The sequence below is a fragment of the Schistocerca nitens genome, chromosome 2 (genome assembly GCF_023898315.1).
Source record: "Schistocerca nitens isolate TAMUIC-IGC-003100 chromosome 2, iqSchNite1.1, whole genome shotgun sequence".
NCBI lineage: Eukaryota > Metazoa > Arthropoda > Insecta > Orthoptera > Acrididae > Schistocerca > Schistocerca nitens.
The window spans coordinates 504526302-504553175 of NC_064615.1; the positions used below are offsets into that span (position 1 = coordinate 504526302).

General features: G+C 45.5%; 1 protein-coding gene across 1 annotated transcript in view; it reads left to right on the forward strand.

The window, feature by feature from the left end:
• The window catches only part of LOC126235124 (uncharacterized), a 1230462-nt gene that overhangs the window by 1187152 nt on the left and 16436 nt on the right, over positions 1 to 26874 (forward strand). The gene's annotated exons all lie outside the window — the stretch shown is intronic.

Below are 26874 nucleotides of genomic sequence, written 5' to 3' on the forward strand. Positions count from 1 at the left end.
AACGGCATTAAAATAGAGAGGCGCGACAGACAGCGGTCGCCGACAGGTAGAGACCGCGCAGGCAGGCAGGCAGGCCGTCACGGCAGCTGTGGGGCAGGTCGCGGGCCGCACGCACGGGCCGTCACGTCCGCCCGCGCCGTCACGGGCCGTCGCCGCCGTCTGCAGCAGCGTTCACTTTCCCCCACTGCGCTGCTGTATCCTTTTAACGCCGAATAGCTGACTGTGCGCTGCGCACCAGCCCGTCACTGCAGGTACTCGAACGGCTTTGTGGAATAACACTTCCCAGCCGAGGACTGCCGGTCGCTGTGGAGGAGCAACTCTAGGCGCGTCAGTCCGGAATCGCGCTGCTGCTACGGTCGCAGGTTCGAATCCTGCCTCGGGCATGGATGTGTGTGATGTCCTTAGGTAAGTAAGCTTTAAGTAGGGGACTGATGACCTCAGATGTTAAGTGCCATAGTGCTTAGGGCCAGCCGAGGACTGAGATTGAGTTACCCACTCCGAAGTGAAGCCGTACGGTAAAGAAGACTGGGAGACCCAAAGCAGCACGTTCAGCCGCCTAAGTGGAAAGGCTTTTCCAATACTTCACACACACTGGCACCTTTCCTTCGCGAAGTGCGAGTTTTCTGTGTTAAGTGTAGCTGACATGTGTAGATGGCTGTAAGGGGTGTCTGTAGTGTGCTGTCGTGTTTGAGTTGTATGAAGATGAGGGAAGGGAGAGACTAAAACCCGATGGCGGCACGTTGCCTACTCCTCTCAAAAAGCACCAAGGGGGCCGCCAAGCTCAAAGGCCTCATCCGATGGAAAACTTACCATCAACAGTGTCACATGTCCTCACTTCATGAGACGTCCACCCCGATAGCGGAGTGGTCAGAGTGACCGATTGCTACCTACGGGCCCGGGTTCGATTCCCGGCTGGGTCGGAGATTTTCTCCGCTCAGGGACTGGCTGTTGTGTTGTCTTCATCATCATTTCATCCCCATCCGGCGGGCAGGTCGCCAATTTGGCGTCGAATGTAGTAAGACCTGCACCAAGGCGGCCCGACCTGCCCCGCAAGGAGCCTGCCGGCCAATGACGCCAAACCCCCATTTCCATTTTTTTTTCATGAGACACTGCGGAGAAGTCTGAATTTTAGCCGAGGACGTTGGCACAAAGTATGGTGAACAGTAGCACGCCTCCTTCCCTTTGCCGGAAAAGGAAAGCGAAAAATTGTAACAGCTCTGGGGTATGAGGGAGGGAACCCATCCAAGAACAGGGCACGTCCGACGTTTCTTAACTTCAACGATCTGACGGCGACTGATACATTCAGGCCCTTCACAGTAATTATATAGTATGTTTCTGTTGACAACAATTACTTTATTGATTTCCTGACGTTTTTTCGGTCACTGACCGTCTTCAAAACGACATGAAATACACTAAAGCGCCAAAGAAACTGGTATAGGCATGAGTATTCAAATACAGAGATATGCAAATAGGCAGAATACGGCGCTGCTGTCGGCAACACTTATATAGGGCAACAAGAGTCTGGCGCAGTTGTTAGATAGGTTACTGCTGCTACAGTGGCACGTTATCAAGATTTAAGTGAGTTTGAACGTGGTGTTATAGTCGACGCACGAAAGATGGCACCTAGCATCTTCGAGGTAGCGATGAAGTGCGGATTTTCTCGTACGACCATTTCACGAGAGTACCGTCAACATCAGGAATCCGATAAAACATCAGATCTCCGACATCGCCGCGGCCGAAAAAAGATCTGGCAAGAAAGGGACCAACGACGACTGAAGAGGATCGTTCAACGTGACAGAAGTGCAACCCTTCCGCAAATTGCAGCAGATTTCAATGCTGGGCCATCAAGTGTCAGCGTCGAACCATTCAGCCACACATCATCGTTATGGGCTTTCAGAGGCAAAGGCTCACTCGTGTACACTTGATGACTGCACGAAACAAAGCTTTACGCCTCGCCTGGGCCCGTCAACACAACATTGGTCTGTTGATGACTGGAAACATGTTGCCTGGTCGGACGAGTCTCGTTTCAGATTGTATCTAGCGGATCGCCGTGTACGGGTATGGAGGCAACCTCATGAATCCATGGATCCTGCATGTCAGCAAGGGACTATTCAAAATGGTGGAGGCTCTGTATTGGTGTGGGACGTATGCAGTTGGAGTGATATGTCTACATACGTGTAGATAGCACTCTGACAGTTGACAAGTACGTAAGCCTCCTTTCTGATCACCACCATCCATTCATGCACTGGGTAATTTCAGCAGAACAATGAGACAATCCACACGTCCTGAATTGCTACAGGCCGGCTCCAGGAACACTCTTCTGAGTTTAAACACTTCCGCTGGCCACCAAACTCCCCAGACATGAACATTATTGAGCATATCTAGGATGCCTTGCAACGCGCTGTTCAGAAGATATCTCCACCCCCTCGTACTCTTACGGATTTATGGACAGTCCTGTAGGATTCGTGGCGTCAGTTCCCTCCAGCACTACTTCAGACATTAGTCGAGTCCATGCCACGTCGTGTTGTGTCACTTATGCATGCTTGCGGGGACCCTGCACGATACTGAGCAGGTTTACCAGTTTCTTTGGTTCTTCAGTGTAGATGAACACATACAGTGTTGTCAGCAAGTTTACGCTTACTAATTGTATCGACAACATTACGAGACGCGTTTTATCAGTCGATTTCATGTCGCTTCAATATATCCAGTGGTCGAGATGCATCTGGAAAAAAAGAAAAAGAGAAATTGGTGAAGACAAACACAGGGAACAGTTATATAGGGTGATTCCCTGATGATGATACAAACCTTCAGGGGAGAACGGTACATTTATCCGTCTGAGGTAAACGACTCTAGTCGGGGAATGATTCAAATGGCTTTGAGCACTATGGGACTTAACATCTGAGGTCACCAGTCCCCTAGAACTTAGAACTACTTAAACCTAATTAACCTAAGGACATCACACACATCCATGCCCGAGGCAGGATGCGAACCTGCGAACGTAGCGGTCTCACGGTTTCAGACTGAAGCGCCTAGAACCGCTCGGCCACTCCAGCCGGCCTAGTCGGGGAATGACGGAATAGAAATGTAATAGCAAAAATCTACCCAAGTTCCGCCTTAGCCTCGCGCAGCGCTGAAACTAAGGACCCAAGTTTCCGATCATGATGTTCATAATGCCCGCTGAATATTCCCCAATATCCTCAGATAGTTTCCTCTGTTGGCCGCGCTGGGTAGCCGCGTGGTCTAGGGCTTCTTGCCAGCTTTCGCGCGGCTACCCCCGTCGGAGGTTCGAGTCCTCCCTCGAGCATGTGTGTGTGTGTGTGTGTGTGTGTGTGTGTGTGTGTGTGTGTGTTTAAGTTAGAGTAAGTAGTGTGTAAGTCTAGGGACCGATGACCTCAGCAGTTTGGTCCCATAGAACTTACCACAAATTTCCAATTTCCTCTGTTGATGACTAGTAACGGCATACGTATCTTTATGTCACAGAGACGGTGTAGTTCTAATAAATTCCAATTACTTGCAAAAGTTTCACAAGCTGCTACATTTACAATTGTTCAAAATTGCGTCCCCCCAAGCGTCAGCGCAGCATCGTCGCACTAAGTTCTTTCGTACCAGCATCGTTTCAACAGTGTTGCTGGCAGCGAGAACTGTTGCCAGGAGATCCTCTTCAGTTTCGATAGGCGTCTAGTACACAAGACTTTTCGCATTGCCCCACAAGAAGAAATCAATTCATTTGAGATCAGGTCAACGTGCTGGCTACGAAACAGGACCACCTCTGCCTAGCCACTTTTCAGGGAATGTCTGATCCAGGTGTTCACGAAACCTGCCCACCATGTTGGAACCACATCCGTTGATGAATAACAAGTGGGTTGTATCCAGAAACCTGTGTAGTATGTACTGGGCCACCGTCCCTTACCTCAAATTGATATATTTACCCTTCTCTATCATCCCTGAAAGTTTGTAATGTAATCACGGAATCATTCTGTATAAGTGCAGTTATGACCGATGCATTTCATTTTGCGTTAATGCAGTGTATTTCTCGGTTAGGATGCAGTGATGTCAGTGTTTCTTCAGGTGAGTTCAAGTATGGCTCGTACCAACCCAGTTGACCAACACACCATTGTGGGAGGGTCAACACACTAATGCATAGGTTTACATGCGGAAATGCAGAAGCAATAGTGAAATATCTTCCCAATGTAGTGTCTTGATCGACAGTGCAGCTCCCAGTTGCTTATATATGTCTGAGAAAATTCAGCGGAGAAACCTGAGATACGCATGGACGAAGAACAACCTGTCAATTTGGATCATTGCCTACAGTAACCTCTATATATGAAAGGCAATGTCCCGATTGACACTCACACACACTCGTCATCGCCCAGACCAAATCACTAAGGAAAGAAACTTGAAATTTTTGCACGGTGTTGATCTTATACTATAGGCGTCCTTTAATCCTTTAAGAAGAGATTTTTCAACGTTCCATCCCTAAGTGTGTGAAATAGGAGATGAAAGGCTTTGCGAAAATATGTCGCTGTTAAGCCAGTTTTGAAGCTTCAATTACGAAAATTGGTAATTCGTTTCTTTGTCAGAAACATAGAAATACATTTTCAGCATTTTTGGAAACTTTATCCCTATGTGGATGAAATAATTGGTGAACTTTTTTAAAAATACATCACTATGAATGAAGGGCAACAGGCAGATTTCATATTTGTAGATTTCCGGAAAGCATTTGACACGGTGCCACTTTGCAGGCTGTTAACGAAGGTACGAGCATACGGAATAAGCTCACAGATGTGTGAGTGGCTCAAAGACTTCTTAAATAATAGAACCCGGTATGTTTTCCTCGACGGCGAGTGTTCATCAGAGACAAGGAGCGCCTCAGGGAAGTATGATAGGACCGCTGTTGCTCTCTGATTTGGCGGACAGAGTGGGTACCCATCTGTGGTTCTTTGCTGGTGATGCTGTGGTGTACGGTAAGGTGTCGAAGCTGAGTAACTGTAGGAAGATACAAGACGACTTAGACAAAATTTCCAGTTGGTGTGATAAATGGAAATGTCGTGTGGCTAGGGCCTCCCGTCGGGTAGACCGTTCGCCTGGTGCAGGTCTTTCGATTTGACGCCACTTCGGCGACGTGCGCGTCGATGGGGATGAAATGATGATGAGTAGGACAACACAACACCCAGTCCCTGAGCGGAGAAAATTTCCGACCCAGCCGGGAATCGAACCCGGGCCCCTAGGATTGACAGTCTGTCACGCTGACCACTCAGCTACCGGGGCGGACAGTTGGTGTGATGAATGCCAGCTAGCCCTAAATGTGGAAAAATGTGAGCTAATGCGGATGAGTGAGAAGATCAAACCTGTAATATTCGGATACAGTATTATGAGTGCCCTGCTTGGCACAGTCAAGTCGTTTAAATAATCTGGGCGTAACGTTGCAAAGCGATGTGAGGTGGAACGAGCACGTGACAACTGTGCTAGGGAAGGCGAATGGTCGACTTCCGTTTATTGAGAGAATTTTAGAAAACAGTGCTTCACCCATAAAGGAGACCGCATATAGGAATGCTAGTGCGACCTATTCTTGACTACTGCTCGAGTGTTTGGGATCCGTACCAGGTAGCATTAAAGGAAGAATCGAAGCAGTTCAGAAGCGTGCAGCTAGATTTGTTACCGGTAGGCTGCAACAACACGTAGGTGTTACGGATATGTTTCGGGAACTCAAATGGGAATCCCTGGAAGGAAGGCGAAGAAACACTATTGAGAAAAGTTAGAGAACCGGCATTTGAAGCTGACTGCAAAACGAGTCTACCGCCGCCAGTATACAATACTCGTAAGGACCACGAAGATAAGCACTCCGTCCTCAGGCCACAAGTGGCCCATCGGGACCATCCGACCGCCGTGTCATCATAAGCTGAGGACGCGGATAGGAGGGGCCTGTGGTCAGCACACTGCTCTCCCGGTCGTTAAGACACGAGAAATTAGGGCTCATACGGAGGCACATGGACAGTCGTTTTTCTCTCGCTCTGTTTGCGAGTGGAACAGAAAAGGAAATTTCCAGAATGAAATTTTCACTCTGCAGCGGAGTGTGCGCTGATATGGAACTTCCTGGCAGATTAAAACTGTGTGCCCGACCGAGACTCGAACTCGGGACCTTTGCCTTTCGCGGGCAAGTGCTCTACCATTTTTTTTTTTTTTTTTTTTTTTTTTTTTTTACTGAATCACATGTATTTTATTTAATTAATTAAGGAAATGAATAAAACTGAAAATGCCCAAAAGAAAGACATGAAGACATTGCGGATAGTACAAATACAAAAGAAACATGCTCCTGTAGCAATGAAATGAAATACGTGTCGGGGGCGACACCTGCTCACGACCCGACGTTCGATAGAGCAAAAGAGCCATCTATCGACTCGTTCTCCAGATGTTGGGGTAAGACTGGGTCGTCTTCTCGAAATTAACTAAGGGTCCGTAAGTGTGATCGATGTCTATCTCGGCTTCTTCGTCTATCTCATCTCTCACCCGTCACACCCCATCTGGACGGCGGGTCGGTAAATGTAAGTCGCAAGTAATTAGCGAAGTCTTGCCTATATTTCTTATGCTGTTGCAGCTTCGTGTGTCCATCCAGGAGAAAATGCCAAAAATCAATTTTGTCCTTTTCCGATTCGTTATATACGTAGCCCACCACCATTCCCCGCACCCATGTCACCGCATTGGTTTTTTGGACCGGGAAATAAGATTCTTGGGGGAAAAAAAGTGTGTCTGATGAAATTGTGTGAGGGGCGGAGCGTAACAGGAACGCCAATATCTGTTGTGCCAAGTGCCACACTGGAGCCGTCCCACTACATACTAAACGATGTTCATCAGTGTCCACTGTTGCGCAGCCTAAACATAGTGGAGTGTCCGCCAAATGAATCGCGTGCCGCCGTTGATTCGTTGCGTACTTCCTATTTATCACCACATACCATGTTGAGCGTACCGACGTTGGAAGGTAAACGTTCCGTATAACGCGCCATATCAGTCGCCAGTTCTTGTCTGGGTACTTCTTTTCCAGGGTATTCCTGGGGCACCGGCGCAGTAAGAGTTGGTATACGTCTCGCGTCGTCGGTAGTCGTGTTGTTGGGAAGGAATCTCGGACATAGCTAAGCTCCAAAAAAAAGGACTTGAAATGTGACAGCTTCGGTGAAATATGGCCCACATTGACTGGGGGCAGCATTGAAGTGGGCGCTAGTACATCGGCTAACGCACCCGAGATATTGCGAAATTGACCGCGCCACTGTCGGAAAATCGTACTTACGAATAACGCCCGTGCCTTTTCATACACGTTCACTAGACCAAGTCCACCCTCTCCAGGTGGTAGCGTAAGCGTTGTGTATCGGATCTTAAACAGGTGTCCCACACTCACGTAGGTTCCGAAAGTTGCTTGTATGCGTGATGCCATTGTGCGCGTTAAAGGCAGGACATGCGCTACGTGAGTGAGTCTCGGTGCTAGGTATACGTTAACATAGGTCACCCTCTGAATCATATCCAACGCTCTTAATTTCTGTAACAGCACCATTGTCCGCATCAGCTTCAATATGCGTCGGTAGTTATCCGCTGCTGTCCGCTGCACATCCGTGTGGAACGTAATACCTAGGCATTTTATGGTCTTAACTAAGATGAGCGGGCCTTCCTCACCCGGTTGTAATCCTCGACCGACGTTCATGCAGCGTGATTTTTGTAGATTAAGCACGCTTCCTGCCGCCATCCCATATCGCTGTATCCATGCCAACGCCGTACGTACTTCTTCGCCTGTCCGTACCACCAGCATCACATCGTCAGCATAAGCGCGGCAATGAAAGGTCAGTTGTGGCAACGGCAGTCCCTCCAACCGTCTTCGGAGACCATATAGACAGGGTTCCAAAGCCATTGCATACAAAAATATCGAAAGGGGGCAACCTTGACGAACTGACCTTGAAATAACAATGTAGTCAGTGCCCCGCCCATTCACCGAGACCTTTGATCGTACGCCGTGTAACAGTCGCATGATCACTAGGATGAAGGCCTGTGGGATTCCCAATCTGCCCATCACCGCATGCACAAAGGTATGATCCACTCTGTCGAACGCATGGTCGAAGTCAATAGCGACGAGTGCCCCACGCACTCGGCATGCCGCTGCTAATGCTATGATATCTCGGTAGTCACTGAGCGCCGTATGTACGTTGCTCTTACCGCCGAGGCAAGTTTGATCTATGAGGAGTCTATCAGAAAGTGAAGACCGCAGGCGAGCCCCAAGGATGCGCGCGAAAATCTTATAGTCGCAGTTCAAGAGAGTGAGTGGTCTATAATCTCCTGGATTTCTGCCACCGCGTGGTTTGGGTATTGGGATGATGATACCCTCCGTGAATTCGACAGGTATCTCAGTCTGCGGTAACAGGAGTTCGTTGTACATCTGAATCCAGGTCCGTCCCATGAGGTATGCAAAGGCGCGGTAAAATTCAATTGGGAAGCCGTCCTGTCCTGGGGACTTGTTCGGTGCCCCCCTGGCAATTGCGGTTGTCAGCTCGTCCTCTGTTACCGCTGTGATGAAACTCTCTGCATCCAGTGGTGGTCCTCTGTCTGGCATTTCCGAGATGACATCATGTAGTGTCTCGTGGTTCACATGTACAGGTCCATATAACTGGCGGAAATAGTCGGTAAACACATGCGCAATATCACGCTGGTGCACAACTTGCTGGCCAGTTTCAGAGATTAGTTCCCTGATCAATGTCCTGCGTCGTCGTTGGCGTTCACGTACCACGTGGTGCATGGAGGGGGTTTCGGCAGCAACTGTGTCCGCCAATCTCGCCCGGACCATTATACCTTCCATTCTTAGTCTCGTCAGCTGTAATAACTTGGCTTTTATCCTGCGCATGGCCGTGTGTCTTTCCGGCGATGGTTGTAGGATCATCAGCTCCCTCAGGGCCGTAAAATAAAAATCAGCCGTTTTGCGGTTCCACTGCGTTTTGTCCTGCCCGTATCGTATCAACGTTCTCCGTAACGTTGGTTTTGCGCATTTTATCCACCACTGGAGAACCGAGGAGTAGGCTCGTTGGCGGCGAACGCAGGTCTCCCAGGCCGCCTCGATCGACCGGTGACATTCAGTGTCACGTAAAAGTGCACAATTCATTTTCCAGTGACCTTTACTCCGCCATATCTTCTGACGCGTTAGTGAAACCGTACAGACGTACGCCATATGATCCGTAAAAGCCGCTGGCCAGATTTCGGCATCCAGTATCGCCGTCCGTAGTGCTCGTGTCACATACACCCTATCAAGTCTACTCGCCGAGTGTCCCGTGACAAACGTATAACCCGGTCTGTCACCATGCTGCAGTTCCCAGGTATCCAGAAGCGCCATTTCGGTAATCAACGCACGCAGTTCCATGCATGGCACATAATGAGGTACTTGGTCCTTTTTGTCGACGACACAATTAAAGTCGCCGCCCACTATATAGTTATCAAAGCGTCCAGCGAACAAAGGTGCTATCTCTTCGGTGTAAAAAGTCGCCCTTTCTCTTCGTTTTGTGGAGCCAGATGGTGCGTATAAATTGATGAAACGAACGCCGTCGACAGTGATCGCTATGCCACGTGCCGAAGGGAGAGACCTGACGTCTTCCACTCCTATTCCTTCCCTGGTGAGAATCGCGACACCGCATCCACTTTCATCGTGCACTGAATAATGTGCCTCGTAACCGTAGAACTCTGGCGGCGATGTGAAACGCACTTCTTGTAGGAGTACAATGTCCACGTCCGCAGCGCGTAACATATCTTGCAGCATCTGAATTTTAAGCGGTGTCCGTATGCCATTAATGTTTATCGTGGCAATGCGGTACGCCTGGCTTGTGTTCATCAGTTGTAGGGCGGAGTCATTAAGCGGCCATCTGCACCCCCGGCGCTCCGCATCACACTAAGTTTGGTCAACATTTCCCGACCCCTCCCGGCCTCTGGCCAGGACTATCCTCAATCGTCGCGGTCGGATTTTCATCCTGTTCCTGTTGGTCCATTTCTTGCGCCCAGTCCCCCAGCATATTTCCGGAACAGGTCGAAGGATGGGAGGTAACGTTGTCATCGCTCTGATGTTGGACAGTTGTCATCTCCACTTCCGCCTTCCGGTCACCAGAAGGAGAGTTCAAGTTATCATCGCTGTGTAGTTCCTGCATCGTCATCTCGGTATCTGTGGAATCCACTGGTCTCAGATCGATACTGTCGTTGTCGTCCACTGTTCCCTCGGGACTATGGCTATCGTCAGCAGAAGTCAGTCGACGCTTCTTTCTTCTCTTCGGCGAACGCTGTTTCCGTTGCCTTGCTTCCGCATCGGCTGTTGGGGTTGCGTATCCTCCGTCTTGGGCCTGGCCTATCACGCTCTCGGTGGAAGCACTAGCAGCCACCACGGATGAGCCTGGAGCGGCCGTCAGCTGCATCTCTTGTGTGGTGTCCTGTGTCTGTTGTGGAGGAACCGACGGTCGGAGTTCCAGTCCGTTGGTGTCCATGGTCTCTATAGGGGGCAGCTGCTGGTGCCTATCGGAAATCTCCCTCACGTCGCCTCTCAGGGCTTCCACAAAGGTCAACGGTAAGACAGTCGTCTGTTGTGGCACCTGAACGTCATCCCGTGGAGTTTGCACTAAACGTCGCTGGAGACATTCCGAGCGGACGTGACCTTCTTTCCCGCACCCCGAGCAAGTGCGAGGTTGCCCATCATAGATGATAATCGCTCGACAACCTCCTATGTACAAATAAGAGGGGACGTGCTTGCGCAGTTCTATCCGTATTTGTCTCACCCCATTTAAAACGGGGTACGTGGTAAAACTCGTCCATTTTTCGGCCACATGGGATAGAACTGTACCGTATGGTCGAAAGGCGTCGGTAACAAGTTCAGACGGGACCTCAAACGGAAGTTCGAAGACGCGTATAGTGCGGATCCCCATTCCCGCGTGATCGACTGTAACCGCACCTACATTCCCATCGGCATGACAGAAACGATACCCGTTCGGTGATCGTTGTAGAAGTCTGTCGCAAGCAGCCTCGTCAACAAGTTTGACATAGACGACGCTTGAAACGAGCGATAAATTGATTCCCACGATTTCCTGTGGATCGATTTTTACCTCTTCTCTGAAGAAACGTTCAATCTCGTGTGCCTTTGGTCGTGTATAGTCGTTCGCAAAACTGAACTTCAAAGTCGTTTTTCTGTACGAGTGTGCCATCTCGTCCTAGACTCACAACACCGCACACGCGAAGCCGCTCCGGCGTAAACAAACAGGCGCGCGCACCACAGCGCGGCCGGCTGGCAACACGGTCCGCACTGTGTCACTGCCGAAGGCAGACTGCTGCCTCTATATATGAAAGGCAATGTCCCGATTGACACTCACACACACTCGTCATCGCCCAGACCAAATCACTAAGGAAAGAAACTTGAAATTTTTGCACGGTGTTGATCTTATACTATAGGCGTCCTTTAATCCTTTAAGAAGAGATTTTTCAACGTTCCATCCCTAAGTGTGTGAAATAGGAGATGAAAGGCTTTGCGAAAATATGTCGCTGTTAAGCCAGTTTTGAAGCTTCAATTACGAAAATTGGTAATTCGTTTCTTTGTCAGAAACATAGAAATACATTTTCAGCATTTTTGGAAACTTTATCCCTATGTGGATGAAATAATTGGTGAACTTTTTTAAAAATACATCACTATGAATGAAGGGCAACAGGCAGATTTCATATTTGTAGATTTCCGGAAAGCATTTGACACGGTGCCACTTTGCAGGCTGTTAACGAAGGTACGAGCATACGGAATAAGCTCACAGATGTGTGAGTGGCTCAAAGACTTCTTAAATAATAGAACCCGGTATGTTTTCCTCGACGGCGAGTGTTCATCAGAGACAAGGAGCGCCTCAGGGAAGTATGATAGGACCGCTGTTGCTCTCTGATTTGGCGGACAGAGTGGGTACCCATCTGTGGTTCTTTGCTGGTGATGCTGTGGTGTACGGTAAGGTGTCGAAGCTGAGTAACTGTAGGAAGATACAAGACGACTTAGACAAAATTTCCAGTTGGTGTGATAAATGGAAATGTCGTGTGGCTAGGGCCTCCCGTCGGGTAGACCGTTCGCCTGGTGCAGGTCTTTCGATTTGACGCCACTTCGGCGACGTGCGCGTCGATGGGGATGAAATGATGATGAGTAGGACAACACAACACCCAGTCCCTGAGCGGAGAAAATTTCCGACCCAGCCGGGAATCGAACCCGGGCCCCTAGGATTGACAGTCTGTCACGCTGACCACTCAGCTACCGGGGCGGACAGTTGGTGTGATGAATGCCAGCTAGCCCTAAATGTGGAAAAATGTGAGCTAATGCGGATGAGTGAGAAGATCAAACCTGTAATATTCGGATACAGTATTATGAGTGCCCTGCTTGGCACAGTCAAGTCGTTTAAATAATCTGGGCGTAACGTTGCAAAGCGATGTGAGGTGGAACGAGCACGTGACAACTGTGCTAGGGAAGGCGAATGGTCGACTTCCGTTTATTGAGAGAATTTTAGAAAACAGTGCTTCACCCATAAAGGAGACCGCATATAGGAATGCTAGTGCGACCTATTCTTGACTACTGCTCGAGTGTTTGGGATCCGTACCAGGTAGCATTAAAGGAAGAATCGAAGCAGTTCAGAAGCGTGCAGCTAGATTTGTTACCGGTAGGCTGCAACAACACGTAGGTGTTACGGATATGTTTCGGGAACTCAAATGGGAATCCCTGGAAGGAAGGCGAAGAAACACTATTGAGAAAAGTTAGAGAACCGGCATTTGAAGCTGACTGCAAAACGAGTCTACCGCCGCCAGTATACAATACTCGTAAGGACCACGAAGATAAGCACTCCGTCCTCAGGCCACAAGTGGCCCATCGGGACCATCCGACCGCCGTGTCATCATAAGCTGAGGACGCGGATAGGAGGGGCCTGTGGTCAGCACACTGCTCTCCCGGTCGTTAAGACACGAGAAATTAGGGCTCATACGGAGGCACATGGACAGTCGTTTTTCTCTCGCTCTGTTTGCGAGTGGAACAGAAAAGGAAATTTCCAGAATGAAATTTTCACTCTGCAGCGGAGTGTGCGCTGATATGGAACTTCCTGGCAGATTAAAACTGTGTGCCCGACCGAGACTCGAACTCGGGACCTTTGCCTTTCGCGGGCAAGTGCTCTACCATCTGAGCTACTGAAGTACGACTCACGCCCGCTCCTCACAGCTTTACTTCTGCCAGTATCTCGTCTCCTACCTTCTAAACTTTACAGAAGCTCTCCTGCGAACCTTGCAGAACTAGCACTCCTGAAAGAAAGGATACTGCGGAGACATGGCTTAGCCACAGCCTGGGGGATGTTTCCAGAATGAGATTTTCACTCTGCAACGGAGTGTGCGCTGATATGAAACTTCCTGGCAGATTAAAACTGTGTGCCCGACCGAGACTCGAACTCGGGACCTTTGCCTTTCGCGGGCAAGTGCTCTACCATCTGAGCTACCGAAGCACGACTCACGCCCGGTCCTCACAGCTTTACTTCTGCCAGCATTGAAAGGAAATTACTAGTGGTACATGATACCCTCCGCCACGCACCGTACAGTGGGTTGCGGAGTATCGATATAGATGTAGTCTGTTAAACAACTACTAAAGTATTTTTAGAGCTACATCTATGAAAATTGGTATTTTATTTCTCGGTTACAAACAAAAAAATACATATATATGTGGCATTGTTTTCGGAAATTCGGTTCCCATGGGGGTGTAATAGGGATGAAAGTTTTTTATGGAAGAATTTCGTTATACAAGAATTTTAGAAGCTATATCTATGAAAATTTCTATTTGACTTTTCTGTTAGAAATAAAAAAAGTACGAATTTCTCTATTTTTGGAAATTCAATCCCTAAGGGAGTAAAATAGGGGGTGAAATGTTTTATGAAAATATTTCATTGTGTAAGCATTTTTAAGATCAAATTTTCGAAAACTGGTACTTGGCTTCTTAGCTAGAAATGAAAAAAATACCTGTTTCCCTGTTTTTTGAAATTCAACCCATGAAACATAGCCACACTGATTCACTGACTCATCATTGCCCAGCCCGAACCATTAAGGATAGAAATGTGCGTATCTTATACTGTAGGCATTGTTTAAGAAGGAATTGCTCGAAATTTCACTCCTAAGGGGGTGAAATAGGGGATGAAAGGCTTTTTGAAGATATGTCGCTATTAAGGCAACTTTAAAACTAGAACCATGAAAAACTGATATTCAGTTTCTCAGTCAGAAATAAAAAAAAAATACGTGTTTCGACCACTAAGAGGGTAAAATAGTGATTGAAAGTTTTTTCCTGAAAATACGAGGTGCGGCTAGAAAAAAACCGGACTGATGCTGGAAAAAACATTTATTTACAATTATTTACAATTTCATGTTATCTCCTTCAATGTACTCTCCTACTCGGTCTCTACACCGCTCCATACGAATTTTCCACTGTTCATAGCAATGCTGCAGATCATTTTCGGAAAGTCCATACATTACTTCCGTCGCTTTTTCTTTTACTGCTTCAACAGTCACAAATCTAGTTCCTTTCAAAGCTGACTTGACTTTAGGGAAAAGAAAAAAGTCACAGGGGGCCAAATCAGGTGAGTAGGGTGGATGATCTAAGATGGGAATGTTGTGTTTTGCCAAAAACGTCTTCACTGACAACGCACTGTGAGCTGGGGCATTGTCTTGGTGAAGGATCCATGACTTTTTTCTCCACAAATCGTTCCGTTTTCTCCGTACTCGCTCACGTAGGGTAGCCAGGACGCTAATGTAGTAATGCTGATTCACTGTTTGTCCCTCTGGTACCCAATCAATGTGCACAATCCCTTTGATGTCAGTTTTTGCTGACAATGGTCTGCCAGTGCGAGTGTCATCACTGGTGTCTTCGCGGCCATCTTTAAATCGTTTAAACCACTCAAACACTTGTGTTCGCGATAAACAATCATCGCCGTACACTTGTTGTAATATTACAAACGTTTCACTTGCAGATTTTCCTAGTTTGAAACAAAATTTGATGTTAACACGCTGTTCTTTCTGTACACTCAACATTTTCCGACGCACAGACAAAACGTCAACTACTTAAAACAGACGCCACGGGCAGACTGAGTGCAGGAGGCAGATGAAACTCGAGCAGTAGGCGGAGCGAGTGTCACGTGACAGGCCACGCGACTTTCAGCCTTATTGCATTCGTTTTATTGTTTCACCAGTACTAGTCCGGTTTTTTTCTAGCCACACCTCGTAAGTTATCATTAAAGAACTCGAAAAGCATTTTTAAAGCTACATCTATGAATATTGGTATTTGACTTCTCAGTTAGAAATTAAAAAATACTTGTTTCAGTGCTTTTGGAAATTCATCCCCCTAAGAGAATGAAATAGGGATGAAAAGTTTTACGATTATTATTTCATTATGAATGTATTTGCAAAGCTAAACGTATGAAAATTTGTATTTGGCTCCTCTATTAGAAATAAAAAAAATATGTGTTTCACTGGTTTCGGAAATTCAACCCGTAAGCGGGTGAAACAGGGGAAAAACATTTTTAAGAAAATATTTTGTTGTATTAACAAAAATTTAAAGCAAAATCTATGAAGATTGGTATTTCACTTCTCGGTTGGAAATAAAGAAATACGTGTTAGGGGATGAAAGTTTCTATGGAAATATCACGACAAGAAGAAAAGAGGGATTATTAACAAAAGCCTTGGACTCCAGCTAGCACAATCGCTTTTTTGTCAAAAGTGCATTCGGAGAAGATCGTGTCTCTATGGCCTTAATTAGCGTGAAAAGCTTAGAAGGTGTTGCAGTTGGTGAACAACATAAAAATTCGATTAAAGGAAAACAACAAAAAATCTTTGCAGACCATTCAGTCTAAGCGAGCGAAGCAGCAGGCGCTTATCTAGTCACAGAAAACGTTCACTGACTACTATTCGTATATCGGAAACGAACACTTGAAGATCAGCCAACACTATGGCTACAAACAAACGTTTGGCAACATGTTACATATAATAATTAAATGTTAAATAAGGATTTGAGAAATTAACAACAGAAAAAAATCCTTTTTACTTGGAACTAACCCTGTTTGGAAGGGCATCGAGATCCACTGAAGTTATCAAAACACGAACGCTGAAGGCACATTATTTTCGTGGCTGAGTGGGTAATGTCCAGTGACACTCGGTGGCATGTATATGCAGAGGCACAGAACATTTCAAGGCTGCGTGTAGCAGGCTCTATGGAGTAAACACTATGACCGACGTGATTCTTAGCTCAAGGACGAGAGGAGGGAGGAGGCGTAGGTACTCTGAAGCCTTCATTAAACTCTTACGGCACTAGAAGACTTGTACACTCATGTTTTGAATTCCTGATAAGTCTCACAAATGCACTATTTGCATAACCATCTTTGTTAACTGCAAGCATGGTATGGAGGTTTCAAAGAATATAAAAAATTTCTTCAGATTGGTTTTTAGTAGAGTTTTCTGAACGTATGTTCTGTAATTGATGAACCAATTAAACGGTCACATATAGCTAACTCCACCAGCCACTGTTGGTTCTCGTAACCAGTAGCTTGTAATTATATTAAAATGTGATTCGTTTCGGGTTGGTTCTACTCATCATCTGGCGTGGCAGCTACGGTAACGCATTCCCCTTAAACCAAAGTCTACGCTACTAGGTGTCCCACGTAGCAACTTATTGCTTGTAGACATGGTTGTGTTTACGACTTCCACTCTTCCAGATGTTGTGATTTGTTCATCTTTCTGCCTTCTACTGTGAAATCTGACAACACGATCAACCTGTTCTTCTTTCTCACTTCACTGTTATTGTTAATCACACTAAACAACAGGTACATTCCTACTGCCGTCACTTTCAGTCTTAGCTTCACGTATGTCACATTCACTCTTACTGCAAATGTAAAGATAGTGTTTTCTTTTCAATATAAGATCGTGTTTGTCACCGAAACCGATAACCCATCTGTAGAATGTCGTATATTGTTATTACTGGCTTTCTGTCCGCAGCTTCGCCCCTGTATGCATATGTCACGTATATTTCATACATTTAACATATTTCACTGGTGTTTCTACATGTATTTCATTTGTATCTGTAACGAATTTCACCCTGCAGTTTTACCAGAATCCTGAGGAAGTTTTTTATTCAGTCTGTGTAAGGACAAAGTCGTGGACAGTGGTTTGTTAACCCATTTATTGGTAGGGACGTTCACATTGTACCCCAGAGTCAGCTGCCCGTGATGTGCCGGCTCGTTCCCTCAGTCCTTGTAACCGTCATTCACGTTGATCGTCAGATTCACCAGCCCGCATTGTGGTGACAGGTTCCCGCGTAGTCTGCAGTCGAGGGCTCGTTGATAATCTATTTAATGTCTTTGCAATAGCTCAGCTTTTTTTCCTTTCCGTTGAATCTAATCGATTGGCTTCTGTTTCGTTTGAGGCTTATTGACAATAGTAAGGGGCCCCGTTGCGTGGGCGACCGATCCCTTCGTAGATCGGAAATATGTGGGCAAACAGCAGCGATAGGTCGCTGATCGCATGGAAGTCCCAGGCATTCTGATGGATCGCATGCGATCCGTGGTCGCAATATGGCTATCTATCTGGTATGGCTATAGCTATCTATACGGCTATCTACATATCTATACTCGAGCCCCTTGTCATTTCATATAACCTAGGTCTCTCTCAAACACTTTACGACCGGATTTAGGGTCGTCAGTAATGCTACTATTGACAACATTTCCATAGACATAGAGACTGAAAACAAATTGTGTATTTACTTGCAGTTAAACTTATAGGTAATGAATAAAAAAGGAAATGGGGACTAATAAACGAAAAATGAATAGTGTTAGCACTTTGGAAAGATGTACACAACGCACTTGGCGTCAGTGAAAAATGTGACATATTCTGTTAACTACCGTACACTTTACAGTAAAATCATTTCAAAACAAGTTTAGTAAATTATAATTCTCGTTTTTTAAAAATTTATTTTTTGCAAATATTCGGGGAATATGGAAATCAACTGCAATCGCTTCTAAACATGGCAGTTAAAAAGTAGAACTTCTCGACACAGTGGTGTTCCTAATACTGATTGCGTGGCACATCGTTCGTGTGTCGGGTGTCGGGGCGAGCGACCATTTGCAGGCGACATCGCATGCGAAAGATCGCTGCGATCCGTCGCACGTGTATGGGGCCCTTAAGTGATCCTCGTTTCTGGAAGATGGAGTGTCGCTGGCAACTGTCCGATTCTCCACTGTTTTACTCCGAGCGACTACGTAGCGGGCGTTAAATTTATATGTGGTATTTAACCGCGTGGCAAGATCTTTGGCTGCGAAACACACAGACAAAATTGTTGGCTCGCTACAGTGCTCATTCCCATGACGTATATTATTGATTCAAAAACCTTCACGGGAGTGCGCACAACCCACGAAAGTTTCATCGTAATCGGACGAATGGGTAGGGACACGTAGAAGACGAACAAACAAACAAACATATAAAGTTTTATTCAGTACGGCTATCGCTACTTGAGCCAGTGCACATGTTAAACTACAGAGGGGTCCGAAAAATGTATCCACTGTTTAAAAGTCTATAACTGGCAAACTAATTGACGGAGTTGTCTCATCTTTGGTAGTGTAATAGTTTGTAGTTCCGACAATCGCCACACAAGCGTTGTATTACGTTGTTTAGTTTTGTCAGATGACAGTCGCCAGAGAGTCAGTGTTTTTGTTCTTAGTTGCACCTGGTTACTCGAATAAACATGGCTGGCGCAAGGCTTACATTCGATGAAAGGAAGTCAGTTTTGAAGTGGTATTTTAAGTACGAAAACATTAATGTGGTTCAACACCAATGGCGAAATGAGTATCAAACAGAGCCATCGACACGTTTAGCGATTCGTTGCATTCGAGACAAATTTGAGGCCGAAGGCAGTGTTAAAGATGTACACAAACAACGATCTGAACGACCTGTGACAGTAACAAGTCCAGCTAACTCCCGTCGTGTGTTACAACAATTCACTCGCTCACGACAGAAGTCTGTGAGACAGTGTGCCCGTGAGTCGATCAAGTGTTTGGCGAATTTTGAAGACAGCAAAGTGGAAGTGCTACATCGCACGATTGCTACACGCAATGAACGAGGACGACCCAGATCGTAGAATGGAGTACTGCGAGTGGTTTACTAACATGGTGCGCAATGATGAAGAGCTTGCAGAGATGATTGTGTGGTCTGATGAGGCACAGTTCAAACTCAATGGCACAGTAAATCGCCACAATTGCATCTACTGGGCCGCCGAAAATTCGAACGTCCATGTAGACAAAGCCGTGAATTTGCCAGGAGTAAATGTGTGATGTGGATTGTCTTACCGGGGCTTGACTGGGCCATTCTTTGACGGCACAGTTACCGGTGAGGTGTAACTTCAGAAGCTTCAAGACATCCATTTTACCTGCCATTCGAGACGTGTGTGGAGACGGAAGAGTTTACTTTCAAAAAGATGGTGCCCCAGCCTCAAAATCGTGTTAGGGCGTATCTTGACGAAAATGTAACAGGAAGATGGATAGGCCTTAGAGGTGCTGTAGAATATCCACCACGTTCCCCAGACCTAACTCCTCTGGACTTTTACCTCTGGGGAACACTAAAGGTCGTCGTTTATCGACAAAAGCCACGCACATTGGATGAACTTCGAGAATACATCGTACATTCATGTGCAAATATCCAACTGAACACGTTGAAGTCAGTAGTTCGTGCTGCAGTTCGGCGGCATCGTTTGTGTGTGGATGTTAATGGTGACCATTTCGAACACCTACAGTGATATCTTTAAGGTGGACTTTAAGCTACACTTTTACCAAAAATGAGACAACTCCGTCGATTACTTTGCAAGTTATGGACTTTTAAACAGTGGATACATTTTTTTGGACCCCTCTGTTCGGGTGTACCAATTTTATAGCAATGATGTTCAGGCTGTTCGCTGTAAGATTTGCATTGTTAGTGTTAGTGTCATGACTTGCCTTCAGGGGACGGTAATGGTTCGGTGACATAGGGTTGGTCGGTTGATCGGTTGATCTGGGGGAAGGGACCAAATAGCGAGGTCATCGGTCCCATCGGATTGGGGAAGGATGGGGAAGAAAGTCGGCCGTGCCCTTTCAAAGATACCATCCAAGCATTTGCCTGAAGCGATTTAGGGACATCACGGAAAACCTAAATCAGGATGGCCGGATGCGGGTTTGAACCGTCGTCCTCCCGAATACGAGTCCAGTGTGCTAATCACCGCGCCACCTCGGTCGGTCATAGGGTTGAACCACGAGAACCAGTGTGCATCAGAGTTGCACACATACATGCGTCTGGACTAGGCGAGCAAGGCTTTACTCGTAAAGCTGTTTTATCAGAACAACAGCAATAGTGCTGGTGCTCTTCGCGAGTATCAACGCATTAAAGGAATACAGAGAGGCCCTCTTTCCGCACAGGGGTTGAAGAATATGATTCGGAAGTTCGCATTAATTGCGGATTTGTGAATTGCTCCTATGAGAGGCCGACGACCGATTACGCCACTTCTTGCTGAAGTTACTGTTGCCACGGCTCAGAATGATGGACGCAATATGCAATATTCAAGCTGTGCCCGAGCTGTGTCACGACAGCCGAACATTCCATGGTGCACTGTTCGAAAATTGCTGCAAACAACTTTGTGAAACAGTATCACTAAAACGGTTCCAGGCTGTCGTGGACACCGATGGTCGTCAGATTGATGAGCATTTGTAAACTTGGACATAAACGTGGGAAGTAGTTAAACATTACCCTCTCATGTGGAAATGAAAATGTGTTTCTTTCAATGATCTCTTAGTCATTTCTCTTCCGCGTGTCGTTATTAATGTTCCCACAAAGTTTAATTGTCCTACCGTCATTCGTTTTTCATGTTGACCCTCGCGATTAGCGAAAGTTTAACCGTAACCCCCTATACATTAGGTAAGCTAAAATTGTCATAACCGATGGAGATTGGTGGCTTATGTAATAAACAACGATTTAATTTTTAGGACAGCAACGCTTCCGGTTCTAGGCGCTTCAGTCCAAAACCGCGCTGTTCCTACGGTCGCAGGTTCGAATCTTGCTTCGGGCATGGATGTGTGTGATGTCCTTAGGTTAGTTAGGTTTAAATAGTTCTAAGTCTAGGGGACTGATGACCTCATATGTTAAGTCCCATAGTGCTTAGAGCCATTTGAACCATTTGAACTGCAACGCTTCCGCCGAAGTCTTACGTAGTCCCAGCAAGGACCATAGAGTGTCTTGACTCGTCTGATACATCAGGACTCATCAACAGAGTAGATTACTTAATTAGCTCTTAGACAAGACAAACTTACGCCCATCAGGAAGGTTGGTGTTCAACTTCCCGTCGATAACGATGTCATTAGAGGGGAGCACAAGCTCAGAGTGGAGGAGGGTGTGAAAGGAAATCGGATGTACCCTTGTCAAAGGAACCGTCACGTCATTAACCAAAAGTGACTTAGAAAACCTAAAAGTATTTGGCCAGACGGTAGTACGAGCTGCCGTCTTCCCGAATAGAATTCCAGTGTATTAACTACTGTTCCACTTTACTCAGTCCCAACAGCAGAAATCCGTGTCCTCTATACTGCCAAAGTACCTGCAGCGTCAATTACCGATACATTCACGTCAGAAACGATGCAGTGACTACAAGATTCGTTTTGTGTCTTATAAGCAGCAGGTTTGGAAAACTGTCAATCCCTCAACAGCTTGTGTAATCGGCCTATGTCCCATTTGAGTAGCGTTTGATGTTCCGCCATCATCACGTCCGTACTTCTTCCAGTCTATAAAACTAACTTCTGTGCCATTACGAAAGCACCCAGCAGCAAGTCTCATGGAGACTTGGCAGTCTTGCAGGATTCGAGAGCTGCATTGCGACTAGAAAATCCTGGCACATGTTGCGTCAGAAACTGAGTACTTTTAGAGCCCGCAACCATATATTTGTGTTCTCTGCTAAAATAGAATGTACTTAATAGGCAGCGTCAACAGCTACGTGAAATGTAAACAAGACTGGAAGTGGTTTCGCGCATATATTTCGAGAAAAGGAGGACAGTTTTCGCCGTCTGCGAAAGCCAAAGGCGCGAATGCTACTGTACTGAAAATCAGGAAAGATAATTTTAGAAAATAAACAAGGCAACGTTAACTGTAATTTCTTTTTTGCAGAAACGGCATATCATTCAAAAAGCTCTTTTAATGTTATTGTTGTCCTTGTTGTGGCCTGTAGTTCGAAGACTGACTGGATGCAGCTTTCCACACAAGTCTTTCCTTACACCCACTTGAAGATGCTTCCTGTAGTAAAATCCTTGGTCTCTCTCTACAGTTTTTCCCAATTTTATTCACCCCGTCCCCTCCTCCCCCTACATTGGCAAACTTCATAACTTTTATTTCTTCTGCCTAAAATTCAATTTTCTTTTCAAATTCCTCTTTGGTTTCCTTTACTGATTGCTCAACGTACAGACTGAATTACGTGGGGGACGGTTCACAACCACGTGTCTCTCCTTTTTCACCTACTGTGTATCTCACATGTCCTTCGAGTCTCGTAACTTCATTTTCGATCCCGTACAATTCATAAATAATCTTTCGCTTCCTTTATTTTATCTCTGCCACCTACGTGCTCCAAAGAATATCACAAAATACAAGTAACGTGACGCATACTTTATTAGTTGAATCAAACTGTTTGTAGAGCATGCGTATTTAAAACGTAGCCCTTATTAAACATCGATGCTTTTTAATGCTTCCCAAAAGCCAAATACTGGCTTAAATTTGCTGGTACGTTTTCATAAAAAAACGCATGAATGAGCTTTCTTATTCCGGGGCCGCCTTCCTGTGGTCCTACCGCTAACGTACCGCGCCGTCTCGCCGACAGAACGAGCGGAAGTCGTGGTGATAACAGAGGAAAGTAGCGTCCCGTCTTCCTGGCAGACCACCACTGGTCGCCAAGTCTTCTGGAAAACTGTGTGCTCTCTACTGGACACGACGCTTCAGGCTACAAAAAAACTTTCAAACCAATAAGCGAATATATGAAAGGCGTTCCATGACGATAAGTTTCGAAAAAAGTTACTTAAGTAACAGACGTACCAGACAGCATTACTAATGCCTTCTACGACACGTATAAAAGAAAAACCGGACGAATGCGAGTAGAACTTGCATTCTAAGGGTTCCGCACAAACTTAAACTACATTCCTATATAAAGAAATGTCGTTGTTTAACGTTGACACCAGAAATCTCGTAAAGTACTTAACCAGTTTATATCAAATTTTCACACAATACTGTAATGAACATTCGGACAGACATTGGTCACATGTATTCTTTTATATATGTAATATACACAAAGATCAAACGTTGTTTCTAAAACTTCACTTCGCCTGAAGATGATGGATACGGAATCCATTGAAACATTGCAGTAAGACGACAACGCCACTCGGCTGATAAACCGAGAAGATTTCATAGGTGAAATACTCTGAGAAAGCCAGCAATCACAAAAAAGTACCTCACAAATTTACTTCAAATTTTTACGCGTTACTCTAATGAACATTCGGACAGATATAGGCCATATGCTTTTTAATATATATAATACACAAATACAATACTGGAAGGGTAACCGAAGATACCAGAAGTCTCCAAAATTTCGTGACTCATTTATTTTTCAGGATACTCGAACATCTATTCGGACAGAAGTGGGCTTTATAATTTGAAACACACGTAATGTTTAAATATAATTTTAATACATAAATGGGAAGCATTGTGACACAAAAATCTCCGAATTTTCTTGATTATTTACTTTACAAATTTACACGACGTGCTAACACACATCCTGATGCACAGACTGAAAACTGTATATTTTAAAATGTTGTTGTACAGGTTTCCTGTTAAACCTGACTGCGAGAAAGAAAATATTGAGCTGTTCTGTGAAAATGTATAGTTTCGTTTTCTATTTCGCAGCCAGCTTCAGCCACTATAGCAGGACATGCATCATTATACAAATTGTTTCTCCCATATGTATTCATTCTCCTTACACACAGTTTCAAAAGAACATTCGTATACACAACAACTTGCTGTTTTGTTTTATTCCTCACCGTTGGTTTTACAGAAAACAGGAAAGTTGTATTTATGGCTTATCGGCTTATTATTAGAATACTACTACGGAATCTCAATGCCTAAAACTTTGTAATCGTACCCATTCGCATATTAAAACTATGCGAAATATTGTCATTGAAGCTACTACACTGAGGGTCTTTCTCATACACCGTATACCAATGATCGCAAAATATTCATTTTAAGCAACCCCACTTCCCGCTCAAGATTTCGTTTGCAATAAGAATACACAAGGCTCAATTTGAAACAAAGGGCTAAGAGAACAGAGCGAGAGAGGGGGGGAGGAAATTGACATAGATAGGGGGTGGAGGAAATGGGCGATGTGCACGAAGAGAGAGGGGGGGGGGGGGGGAGAGATGGGCAAAGAGTGGGGGAGGAGAGATGGACAGAGAGAGGAGTGAAAGAAGTTGAGGATGTACATCCAGTTTCTACAGTTATTTAGCAATTGCGAAGCACTGGCGCCGGCCGGGGTGGCCGAGCGGTTCTAGGCGCTACAGTCTGGAACCGCGCGACCACTGCGGTCGCAGGTTCGAATCCTGCCTCGGGCGTAGATGTTTGTGATGTCCTTAGGTTAGTTAGGTTTAAATAGTTCTCAGTTCTAGGGGACTGATGACCTTAGAAGTTAAGTCCCATAGTGCTCAGAGTCACTTGAACCATTCTGAAGCACTGGCGGATTCGCTAGTTATGTATATATATAGTTCATGCATAGGTTTTTGTGAGGGAGTTTGCGAGTATTAAAATATACGACATAAATGGCCGTATGTTTTGAATACCTTGACTTAGAAGCTTAAATTTTTCACGTCGCCAAGGGACGGCAGCCCTTGGTATTTGATATAAATGTCAGCTTGATACGTGTACTGTAACAGACGGACGGACAGACAGACGGACAACAAAATGATCATGTTAGGCTTCCGTTTTTACCGAATGAGGTATGAATCCCTATAAACAACATCCAACTTTTTCACATTGTGGCTGTAACTCTTGCAGTTTCTAGATTGAAGGGGTTAGAATGCAGATTCAACCTGACTCAATTCCTAAAACACTAGCTAATGTCTTAGTAACACGTTAATAAATAACGTACAGGAAGTTTATTGAGCTAACTGATGCATACTCTCGTTAATAGGGATATATTGGTGTTAGTGATGATTGCAGTTCGAAGGTAGGTGAACTAAATTGCTCCTATCTAGGTCTCACAAAAATCAAAATTTATAGCGAAGTGGTCCGCATGTAGATTCACAGTAAAACATTCTCCCAGCGGCAGCATACCTCTCTGTTGAGACATGCTAAATCACATCTTTTCGTTGTCTGTTACAATTTAACCTTCCATGCGTTAACTGAAGTGCAATACTAGCAGAAAGAATGAGAAACTATTTGCTGAACCTCTAGAGCACATAAGAAAAGATGGCTGGAAAGAGATCTGAAATTGCCTGGTCGTTAGCGCTAAACTGAACGCTTTGACCCAGCTTCGTCGTTAGGCGTCACTGAAATTCTGGGGTAAGGCACCGTTACTTTCTTCGACGTAATGTGTCAAGCATGTATCTGTGTCATATGGCTGACAGGAAACCATGCTTGTGCAGTGTACATTTGTGCGCACGTCGATACAAATGAGTCTGGAGCCAGAGGGATAAAGAGCGTGAAAGCCGACAAACTAATCATTATCGACAGTCACTTACCTCACTGCATATCAATTTAAACTGGGACGTTGGCGTTACAGTCTGTCTATAAGGAACTGCATACCACCGTCCGTCTTTCCTTGTTCATAGATATCAAAGAATGGTGTAACGGGAAAAAATGGTTCAAATGGCTCTAAGCACTATGGGACTTAACTTCTAAGGTCATCAGTCCCCTAGAACTTAGAACTACTTAAACGTAACTAACCTGAGGACATCACACACATCCATGTCCGAGGAAGGATTCGAACCTGCGACGGTAGCGGTCGCGCGCTTCCAGACTGTAGCGCCTAGAACCGCTCGACCACCCTGGCTGGCTGTAACGGGAAACAGTCAATAAAATTCTTCTGCGTATGTCACCGCTTTGTCATGTGTAAAATTTTCTCCGACGTTTGGGTCATTGTTGCACATGGCCTTCCTCAAGGTGTTTTTGTTACTGCAGTATGTTAGCAAAACCACCCTGAGGAACGCCATTAAAACAGTGCCAGAAACGTTGGAGAAAATTTTACACATTCACAAAGCGGTGACTTGTCCAGAAGAATTTTGACAGTTACAACGGCCGCGGAAGATTACGCTTACATGTAACAGGAAACTTCAGTCGAAGTCTCGAGAAGCACCAATCTCTCAACCCTAATAGAGTCATCCGACAACGGAGTAGTCCTCGTCAACGATTTCTTATACCGCTTCAAGAAAAACAGAGAATAAAATATGCACTGTGTTGCAATTCTTACTCCCCTTATTAGCTGAATGGTCGTGGTGCGATGTATTTCAACCATCTGTTCCAGGATCGTTTCTTCCACATAACCGCTCTTTGCTACACCAAACAATATAACGTAGTGATTAAGAAGCTGGACTCATATTTTTCAGGATCAGGTTAAAGACTCGTTTGGCTCACCATGATTTTAAAACGAATGCTGGGATGCTTCCGTTTTTATTCACTCACGGTAGCATTGAATACGCAATTGCCTTGGTGCCGATGAGATGTGCATGAGCAAATCTTTATTTTTGGTTCTTTTTTTCCTTTATCTCGCCAACGGAGATCAATCAAGTGACACATGAATACAGGCAAATT